The sequence below is a fragment of the Lingula anatina genome, chromosome 2, assembly GCF_051362555.1.
Source record: "Lingula anatina isolate TDL-2025a chromosome 2, LinAna3.0, whole genome shotgun sequence".
NCBI classification, from domain to species: Eukaryota; Metazoa; Brachiopoda; class Lingulata; order Lingulida; family Lingulidae; genus Lingula; species Lingula anatina.
Window position 1 is genome coordinate 17,559,908 of NC_141768.1, and position 11,612 is coordinate 17,571,519.

Genomic DNA, 11,612 nt, shown 5'->3' on the forward strand with positions numbered 1-11,612 from the left:
TAGGAAGTCAAGTACTTGCAATCCGACTGTGACGTAGAATTTTACCTAATCTTCACCATGACCTACCTATCACCATGAACTGAACTTCGCATATTTGCCAAGTCCTATTACTCCACAACTAAAAAGATACACCCATAGCTAAATTTCAACTCGAATGGTATTAATCTCATTGGAATGAAGTAAATCTCGCTGGTGGGATATTACCTAGGGGTGGAATCTCTCCTCAGTTCCTCTGGTTTAATCAGGGAAGTGTTCCAGGGCCCAATGTACATGTAGGCCAATGTCACGAAGCTGCGCGTATTGTACTGCTGAACATGGGGATAACAGATATGAGCACACACATATAAAAATAATTTAAAGAAACTGTTTATATATGTATATATAGTGAGATACATGTACAGATTCTATACACATGGGTGAAATAATACACAGAGCACCAACGTTTGCTGAGAAACCAGTATTTGTAAATGTTATTGGTGGTATTCAAAGTTTACGCGTCTTAAAGGATAACAGTCTTGTACAGTTGTTGTACGTTACAGGTTCACCAAAAGCTCTCATCAACTAAGGCTGGCGATATGAACGTACAACTGTAACAGAACACTTTCCAAATGAAATATACCTTAACTATACACAGCCCAAACCTTGTCAGTTGTCAATGTGTTATTGAGATTAATGAAATATGGATACTCGATCATGTAGTAACAAGGGAAGGAAGTAAGAAATATGGGAGAGGACCAGGGTGGGCTTTTTAAAGCCGAAGGTTGTGAAGATGAATAATGAGGGTGATGACTAATGAGAGTGAATTGAATAATGGGACCAAGGCAATGATGTGAAAAGTGAACAATGACAAACTGCCTGAACGTACCAGTGCACTGTCTAAACAGAATAATACTTTTTACGACTGAAGATTTGTTTTATTCTAGATACCGTTTGGTAGCATCCTACAACTGAACCAATGTTCAGAAATACCCTTTCTTGTCAAGAGCAGTTTTTTATTTTTATTTTTTATTATTTTTTATTATTATTTTATTTTTTGCACAGTTTATGGGTTGTTGAAGGTAAAATAATACCAATACTCATGAATAACAATTATTCAAAATGGCCCTTCCTTCTCAGTAGCAGTTTTGGTACTATTAACATGTTTTTTAAATCTAGTAGTTCGATATTTCTACTACCTGTAGAATAATTTTGGTGTCCTGGAAAACAGTTACGTTTTTCTTCTAGATTACTTGGTGACATCCTGTAAATGGACGCTACAAAGAACATTACCATTCCGAATAACACTTACTCGTCCTAACTAATTATCTCCCTATTAACAGGTTATGGAGGCAGATATTAACAGGCAGGGGTGTTACTTATTTTAGATAACATTAAGTGATGTCCTGCAAATAAAACCAATATTCAAAATTATATTTGGTTATCGCTCCGCACGTTTAACGAGTATTATTATTCGGAATAACCCTTTCTCGTCAGTACCAATTTTCCCACAATTAACAGGTTCACCGGATCCGGCAGGTGGACAGTTTAGTTTTTATTATAGATTTCACTGGTGATGTCCTGTAAATGGAATCAATGCTCTAGTGGCGTACGCAATCTGCAAAGAACATCAATTTTCTGAATAATCCTTGTCAGAAGCAGTTTTTATTTTACTATTTAAGGGTACTTAGAGGTGGTTCTGCATGGCAAACTCTCTCAACGTGAGTTAACAAGAAGGCAAAAGCCTTATACCACGTACAAACAGCAGATAGAATATTAATATAATATTAATATAAGGTGTTAACATTTTATTTCCCAAAATTTGTTATACGATCTCAAGGATGTGGTAACAATTAACTCTTTGAGGTAGGAGGGGTGGTTAATTCTTCCGTGGTTTTCTGTCTGCGTGAAACGGGGAGGTCTTATATTTATAACAAAAAGTCTAATGGAGTGAAATGTTGGTTTATTCTTCTAGTGTTCCTGGCCAATAACTGAAACACATTTTAGCATAAAAGATTAATAAGCAATAGCAAGCTTATTGTGTTATTTGTGTCTTTTTGTCTATAAAATATACAATTAAATATTACTATGTCCATTTGCAACATACATTTGTAATTTCTGTCTACCGTGAATCAGTCATTGCTTATTCATCCGATGTAAAAACAAACTTCCATAAAAAAACTTATGTTGCTTTTATTTTGGATGGAAAGTACATGATTAAACATGATGTACGTTTGTGAAATAAAAAACACAGTATTATAGGCCTATATACCGAAATAAGGGTATAACCCACTTAATGGACATCAGAGTTTGTTTCATGTATTCAAATGAAAGTTTTCAAGCGTGTTGCATTCTACTGCATCGAAAAGGCAAGGCGCTGGTGGCTGATGAGGCATAGAGAGTCGGCATCTCCAAGAGTCACTCTTATATAATTTCACAACAAATAGAAATTCGCATTCAATGATCATTGTGTAACTGAACCTTCCATCTGCCTGTCAATTTTAGGACTTTGTCCGTTACGAAATTTAGTTAACTTATGGCGCAAATATCTCTTATCAAACCACATAACTCTCTCATGGGTTAAGCCTTCTTATCCCTTTTTCCTGGAAAGTGGGAGCTTGTTTGATAATTATTGGACATTGACACTTGTAAGTGTGCTAAACGTCTGACTTTCACCTTACCAAAGCTTTAAAACGTTTCCGAAAAGGAACCATTTAAGCTATACATGTCTAATAACTCCATATATTTAACGTATTACGATATGTGATTTACGAAAAGGACATATGGACGATGCATCACCAAGGTAAATTGCATTTGTTCATCTGCTGTAGTCACGTAATCTTCAAATCCATAATTGAAATAGCTGTTGCGCACTTTGTACACTCTTTTTTTCATCTACAACAATTTGCATTTGCACTGACTGCCTAAAATTTCCCTTATATAACTGTTTGAGAGGCGTAGCAATCAAATAAAAAACGCATTTCTGAATCCAAAGTTATTTTATATCTTTAATTCTACCCCTGGTTAAGATGGCTGTGGTGAGCTAGCCTTTGCCCTTTTTATTTCGAAAGTAAGATTTAGAATTTGTGTGGCTTCACGTAATACTGCTGAAGCCAGTGAAATCGTTATGGGTAATGAATTTTAGATATGATATTAATCACACTTGAGATTGGTTCAAGTAAGTAATCCAAGAGCTCGGACTAAGCCTTAAAGCATTACCCAAGTAACACTAAGTAGCTCATTGGGAAAATAACGCATGGTACGGAGCCCAACTATCTTCAGCAGATCTTCTGCCATTCAACACTTGAGAGTTGTCTGTCTTTAAAAAACAGATATACTGCGCCAAGGGTCAGGAATCGATTTCCTTCCTTTTTGTGCAGTGTTAGACCTTAGTCCCAAACAATCCAAACGAAAATTATTTACTTTCAAAATACTTGTTGCCAAGGTTACAAAACTTGAATTTTTGCCAATTTTGTAAAAACCTGTAACCCAAAACACTAGTAACAAAGTGTACATTTAAAATCATCCAGCAGTTATCTCAATTAACTATGAATGAAAAGTATTACATTCCATACTAAGTTATTGTCAACAATAAACAATTGTAGCTTGATTTTCAGATGAAGTCAATGGGATATAAAAGGATTTAATTGTCCATTCATCACTGACTTATAATTGACAGCCTAAGCCTCATTTCCAAAATGCAAAATCATGTGCATGCAATTTATAAATATATTTGAATAGAGCATGATTTAAGCTTTCTTGTGGTATTTTCAAATTGAAAACACGTGTCCAAGGTCCGTTGTTTGCGACTATTGAAACATTTCACTCAGATGTGGCGCTGTCTTTTTATATCAAAAGTAACCGTTGGAACTTAATGCTAACAATATAGGTCGGCCTTTTTTCGTTATTTTCAATTTTCGAAATATTGCACAGTGCTTGACCCAATCAATCAGATTTCCATAGTCGGTATTGACATTAACCATGAAATTAGTTCAGATATCATTTAGTGTGCACAGTACATTACATGAAGATTCAACTCGACTATTACACAATAATTTTCGAAATCATGCCAGTTCTCACAATTTCCTTTGGTTGTTTGTTCTGAGTGGTTTGGAAGAAACGTTCTACTGCCTTCTTGTATAGATCAATTTCTATATTCTGACTAGTAAAATAAAAGTCTGAGAAAAAAACTCGCACTAAATTGTAGGTTAACAGTTCAACGGGAATACGCGGAGATTGTGATATTGTGTATTGAATGCGCACAGCGCGCACTCTATGTCATTTCAAAAGTGAAAAATGGTCAAAGTCACGCTGACGGGCAAATCACCATGCTAGGGTCCTTTAATCAATATCTATTTCACCAACGTTAAAACCAAGCCCAAGTTTAACTATATCTTACAATTGATATTAGATTGAATCAATTCGCAGGTACCTGTAAAATTTTGCCGTGAATCTAACGCTATATGGTCCCAACGTTGAATCCAACTTTGCTTCATATCACAACTTAGACATGATGCTGAGGTGATGCTGAAGGCATTTAAGTTTTCTCTTACCATTGCATGGATATTAAATAGCACATCCGGATAAAAAAGAAAGAAAGCATACATTCAAAACCTGAAAATAACTTAGCCCATGGCTCTGATAATGGGATTCAGGATTATTGATACAAAGCGTTTATTCAACCTTCACGGGTGTCAGCCTTTTCACATTTTCGTCGCTGACTGTAACATTATTTTCTCGGTAAAAACACTACTTTTCGCATGATAATTGATATAATACTGATCTCTGTGCATCTTTGCAATATCCCCTGTGTGCCTATACGGTTTCGACAAAACACACAAATGCAATAAAGACAATGGATCACGAAAAACATCGATAAAAAGCACCGAGAGGAGAGTCCATACAGAAAAGGTGAACATAAGTTCGTGTTTAAGTATATAATTGAACCTTGGGAAGTATGATAAAGACGAACGAAAACTACACAGCAAGTGGTATATATTAAACCCCTAGCCCATACACACCATTCATCTACGTAGATCGATCTAACTCTTCGGGACTCTCGCTGACTGCAATCAGGTCAACTGAATGACACCTCATCCTATTGTTTTCGACGTACTCGTATAATCACCAGCTTTTCTGTATACTACTCAACACAGTTCAGCTGATTGCACTCAGCGAAAGTTCCCGCAAAGTCGGGTCAATGTACTTTAACCGATGGCGTCAATGGGAATGGTGTCTTATGGACCATTCCCACAGATATTTGGATCGATCTATCTCCCTGGGGAGTCTCACTAAATTTGCTATCAGACTAACCGGCTTAAACATCTGCCACTCCTAGTAAAACTGTCAAGGGGTAATTGTCTTTACCCCTAGCTGATTCGGTAGGCGTGACAGACATTTAAGCCTTTTGAACTGATAGCAATTTAGCGTGAACCCCCAGTGAGTTAGGTCGATCCAGATAGATCGATCTAAGTATGGGAACCCAGTCTAAGATCATGAATAAACTGAATGCGTAGAGACATTTTGCGCAACTCCTTTAGCAACATTCCAAGAGTGAAAAACTTGGTAACCCACGCAAATTTCAAATAAGGAAAATATATCCATCAAAATATGGCTACAACCGTTGCACTTAACAAGTCTTACGAGCTGAAACATGGCAAGGGACGACCCGCACGAACACGAGATCATCACATAACGTGTCCGTTTTTATAATCAAATTCCCAGTTGAAAAAAAAATGTCATTAAATTTTCTTTTTTTACCCGCCAACGGTATGTAAGGGACTTTGGGCGGATTGTGAATGAGTTGTTGTCAAAAGCTGCCAAACGGCCTTAATCTTAAGAAGTATTGCACTGGTTAAATTTACTTATTATGATAACTAGTGATTTTTTCAAAAATATCCTTCACCTATCGATATGGTGTACCCATATCCAAATCATTTTCTATTAATATGCCAGTATTTTAACAGGTGTGATTTCTGTATGGTATATTTTGCGGTTTTTTAATCAAAACCATATACCGGGATGCGGGGTAGCAATGTAGGTGTACATAGTACTTTAATCGTAGCAAGTAACGGAGATAAACCCTGAACTTTTTATGGACTGAAAAATAGCGTCAACACCAAACCTAATAAGGGGCTATACCACATATAGTGCGTGATTCTCCCAGGTCAGTTCCAGCTGCCCATTCTCACTGTCAATAATTTGATTAAATGTGACTGTAGGAACAGATGCAGTGATGCATAGTGGCCAGTGTTTTTCTTTCAATATGAAAGTTAGCATCATAACTCGATCAAGACATTTTGAACGCAACACAATTTAAAAAAGATGGTCACAAAGGAGACACTTTATGATAATTAAATATCCGTTAAGGCTATCTGCAGAGTTCTCCTGTCTTTGGTGTGTGCTTGTAGAGACAAAATGCCATTATGCTGTTTGTAATTTAACCTTTCTGCAGTTTATAAGAGTCTCAGAGGTCCCCTTTTACTGGAAAACTATTGAACAGATCCATTGACTTGCCACTACATGCATCTAATTTAATACTTAACAGAGAAGATACCTCAATACAATACACTGTAAATCACAGTGAGAAAAATATATTCTAAAATTAAAATCTCATGAGACTCACTTGGCCTCTTAAACCGCTTTTTCACCCGCATTAAAATTCGATGTTTGATATCTTTTTCATACTAATTTTGTTATTATCAGTTATTCATCTTAGAAAATGCAATTTCAGCATATGCACTATTTTACCGTTTTCTCTCGCTTACATTTTGACACAATATTGAACCCACAGCCATTGCATATTTGAGGCGATGTTAAAAATCATTTGTAAACACTTCTTAATTCTTCGCAAACACATGCAGTTTATGGCTACAAGTGAAACGAACAGACAGAAACGTTTTGACGAGTTTTAAAGTGACCTTACCATAAAGTGATTTAACATGCTATCGTTACATGCTATCGAAACATGCTATCGTAAATGATCACACTGCCTTGAATCGCAATCAGTTTTTTAAGAATAGACAATTCAATAGGCCTTTTGCTGCTAGATGACTAGATGTTGACTTCTTCTGTTTACTGAAGAATTTGCTCTTCAGTAAACAAACAAACAAACAAAAAAAAAACCTGGAGAGCAAAAGGAGCCAACATCTAGTCAACTAGCTGCAAATATTTTGTTTACTAACACCTTCCCACGCTGAGTTGAACTGGGCTCCGTAACTTGAAAGCATCGCGAAATGCGACCGAGCGCAAGCGTTTCTATTCCATAACTCGGGATTTACTCGCCCCATATAATAGCCACGAAATAAAAGGTGATATGGCTATTGGCAATTCACGATGCTTTCGAGTTACGGAGCCCTGGTATCACGTACACCGCTGCCTGAGGCTGAGTGGAGGCGGGGTGGGGGGGGGGGGGGGGCATATAAAGCCTCTGCTACTGATACAGCATAAGGGCACGTTGGCGCCACTCCTCCAATCACATCGCAATTCACAGTAAGGTAAACATCGCCTTATAGACAAAACCCTATGTACTGGTACCCAAGGAAGATAAAAGGCAATTGGTGAAACCTAATTTCTGCTTATATTGAAACACATTGAAGCAACGAATGATGTTTAATCATTCATGATATATGATTCTTGGTTCAGAGATAACATATAAAATACTTGAAAAGCGTTTTGTACTGATAGAAATGGAAACCATTTATTCAAAAAATTGTCTAACAAGATTAAAAGGAATCGAAACCCTTTTATTTCTTGAGTTATGTGTTGTGCGTAAATGAGGAAAATGTTTCATCGTCTGAATCGTATTAGAGATTTCATGCAGAGGGGATCTGACAAGATCTGAAAAAGCTCTTTATAACAAAATTGTCGAAAAGCCTGTAGACAGAGAAAGACCAAGATCGACTGCAAGGTAGAAAGATAATTTAACTTAAGGTATCAGCCACCGGCTTTGCCATTGATATTTTAATTCGAATTGGTAGTAAGATTCATTTATGTCACCGGCAGATCTGTTTACGAAAAGTAGAGTGTATATCATTACCTGTCAATGCCCTCGTTTCGCAATTTCGTACAATCAACTGACACTTCATCGGTGGAAATAGCATCATCAAGATAGATATCGGTGGCTTAGGGCGCGTTTCCTTACATCGAGTTTAAAGTTATCCTTAAATGACATGAACGAGAACCACCTGGCTTTTATCCTGCTATAAAAGGACCCTCGTCATGATAGCAAAGCATGTTCTTTGTAAGTTATAAGCGTTTGCAAGATTAATTTACATATAATAGAGAGAACCTAATAGAATGTACAAAATGTTAAAGATATGATACCGAGTGTTTACACTTTCAACTTCGAGGAATAGTCCTTGAAAGAACGTCTCAAAGTCAAATCGTGTCAGGCAGCTTACGTGATGCATGAAGTGCGAGTATGCGTTGGGAATGTATCACTGTCTTTCATGCAAATATCAACCAGTTGGATTTGAAAACAACGGAGTCCAGTTACTTACCATTCCACATAGACAGATTGGAAAATGGCAAAATATTACATTCTGCTGAACGACACAGAATGTCTTTTGCTACTTCAACATGCATACCACAAAGGGGGAAGGGGGAGTCAGCATGAACCTCGACCTGGACTTAAAAGGTATCCTCTCCCCCCCCCTCCCTTCCCTCTTCCTCTCAAAAAGGTATATTCAGTTAAACCATAGCGACATTAGGTGTCAAGGAACCCCCTATCCCCCATTCTCATCACACCTCATCTTAACACCTTTGGGCAATAAAGTTACAGGGACGCCCACAAACTTTTGAAAATTGCTCGTCCAACAGATAACAAGGACAAAGGGTTAAATCTGATACTTCAGAGGTACGTATCAAAAGCCTGATTATCGACAACAGTAAGGATAAGGACGTGCTAATTATAGCATTACATTGTGGTTTTGCTTTTTTAGCGTCTTGGTGCGTGCCGAGGAACGGTATTTCGTTGGTTGTTAAATGCTTTTGATTGCGTCTACTAAAGAATACATAATCTAAATAGGAAGCAAATTGCGTAAATACCTCTAAACAGAAACACTAAATATGTATTTATGCATTCCTAAAATATATTATCACGTCACATTGTCTGATAAAATTTCACACTGCTAGGTAGCTAGTATAAATATTGCAAGATTTCGCTGTTAAAAGTACCTCTTGGTCCTCGAGATGCAGACAAAAGGAACATTAGCAGTTCAGCAAATGTGTGCCTTTGCTTCTAAGTACATGAGTATCTACTTTGCGGTTTCAGTTTTTGTTATGAAGACTATAAAGCGCCCATAAAGGCCGTGAGGAGGGGCAGCTATTGGCGAGATAATGGCCGTATATCGCCTGTCCTTGCTTTATCATCCTCCTAAAACACACTTGACACACTTGGTATCGATTGATTCCCGGAAAAAAAATTTGGCGAATCTTTGATATGCTGTCTGGTATTTATTATAGCCTTTCTTTTTGCTCACAAGCAGTGTACACGTATTATCTAAGGTAAGATTAATTTTTTCCCAACGAAGTGTAAAGACGAAATTGTTCAGTAGATTAGAAAGATGGTTAGATAGGATCAAAACTAAGCAACATCTCTAATAATTCCAATACTTGTCTCATTATGAAATAATACTTGTTTTTTCCCCAATTTCCCACTTTCAAGGCACGCGGTTAACATTCACCTCCTGGTTTAAATTGCGCACATTTATAGATAATCTGTCTTGCAAAGGAGAAAAAGAGCAAAATGCTTACCAACTGACAAAAAGCTTACAGTTTATTGTGGTCGAATTTCATGAAAAACGACTTTCAAAATAGTAGTGACAAGAGATTATCATTCCTTTTAGGTCTCTAAGGAACCCAAGAAAGAAACTTAATTATACTTATGATGTTTTCCTTAAGTGTTCAAGCTTTGCAATAATAACTAACTGCTTTTAATGACAGGCATCACGCAATGGCGTTTGTTACCAAATCGAAACGTTGCGATTACGTTACTTTAAAAGAGCACGTTACAGCTCTGGTCTCAACTTATAAATAGTACCTCCAAGGACACAATCATGGGATACTTTCGTGAGTACCAGCTATATAATTCAAAAGACAAAAGACAAAAATAAGACGAAGAGAAAAGTTGCTACATGTACGTACCGGCTGCCGCTATTCGTTATGTTTTTGATGGATGTCGACTCCAGTATTCTTCCCGTTTCAACTTTCTTTGAACTAAAAAATCATCAAAGTGAACCATATATTTCACATGCATTTCATCTCATGGATTTTCAAACATTTATATTTCATAATCTTTAATTTAATTTAATTCAGGAATCATTTTTATAGTAATTCCATTTATCTTATTATCAAAATTGCTTTTTATATGATGGATTTTCAAACATAATTCTTAATTCAATTTTATTGATTTTTGTTAATATATTTATATCATTCATTAAATTTTACACCAATGCAAACACATTTTAAATTTAATGTAATTATAATCATGATAATATTATATAATATTTAGAGCATTGGTCTTTTTTATATATGATATCAAAATACAAAGACATGATAACCGATAGATGGCTTATTAAGACTCTGCTACACCCAGCGTATATATAGGTACTTATGAGTAACGTTTGTGAAATGGATTATAGGCACTACTTGCCCTTTTCCAGCGTATGAGAATGAACTTACAAGCAGCACATAGTATGAATTTTTTTTGAGCATGTTCAAAACATATTATCTTCTTCCGCGTATACGAACGTACACGAACGTCTGTCTGCGTATACGACGTTAGTCTAACAAAACCCTTTCATTTGTCTGCGTATGGGCAATTTTTCGCATACGTTAATGCAATACGCTATTGTGTGACAGAACCTTTACACTGAACCCATGTAAAACCATGAATGATTATATAAGTAATACAAGAATAGAAAGACAATAACTAAATAGTTTTCTCTACTTTTTGTATTGCAAGAAAGAAATGTTTACCAATCATATCTGTATACAGTAGTGTACAGTAGAGTTTTGACTAGATACCCCTGTCGAAATGATTTTTCCATAACTTTTGTACTATTTATACGATCAAGTGCTTTTTAAGAATCAACGAAGAATCAGTTTACCATGCCCTTTTGTTTGATTAGTTTATTGGTATTGTGCTATAGATTTTTACATTGTACCCTTTCTGTGGCATCAATGTAACCATATCATATATCAAACCAACCATATATCCAATTTACTGACTTTTATTGGCACAATTATACGACCATTAATTACGTTGCTATGTCAACTGTTCTCTATATAACAATCAGTTGAAAAAACATTAACAAAACTCATGATACTACCACAAAATGATGCTGCAACAAAACAAAGAGTAGCCTTCTCACGGAAATATGCTACGATATCAAATGGACAAAGAGCACAGCTTCCCTTAAGTAACTAAAACAAACAAAACGGTTTGTCTACAAAACTGACTAATAGAAGGAACGCATGCACTATACTAGAGACACCAATGTAATATGAAATAACATAAGTGCAAAAATCTGCTTCGAATGACCTTTAACGCAATGAATTGCCAGTAATACAGCAAAACAGTAATACAGTGATACAGTAAAATATTCTTTTTTTAAATAAAACATAAAAACAAG

General features: G+C 36.1%; 1 protein-coding gene across 1 annotated transcript in view; it reads right to left on the bottom strand.

Annotated features, from left to right (window-relative positions):
- Positions 1–10,196, bottom strand: part of LOC106162676 (somatostatin receptor type 2) — a 32,921-nt gene extending 22,725 nt beyond the window's left edge. The window contains exon 1 of the mRNA XM_024075601.2: positions 10,123–10,196. The gene's annotated coding sequence lies outside the window, so the exon portion shown is untranslated. The remainder of the gene's footprint in view (positions 1–10,122) is intronic.
- Positions 10,197–11,612: the final 1,416 nt, after the last annotated feature.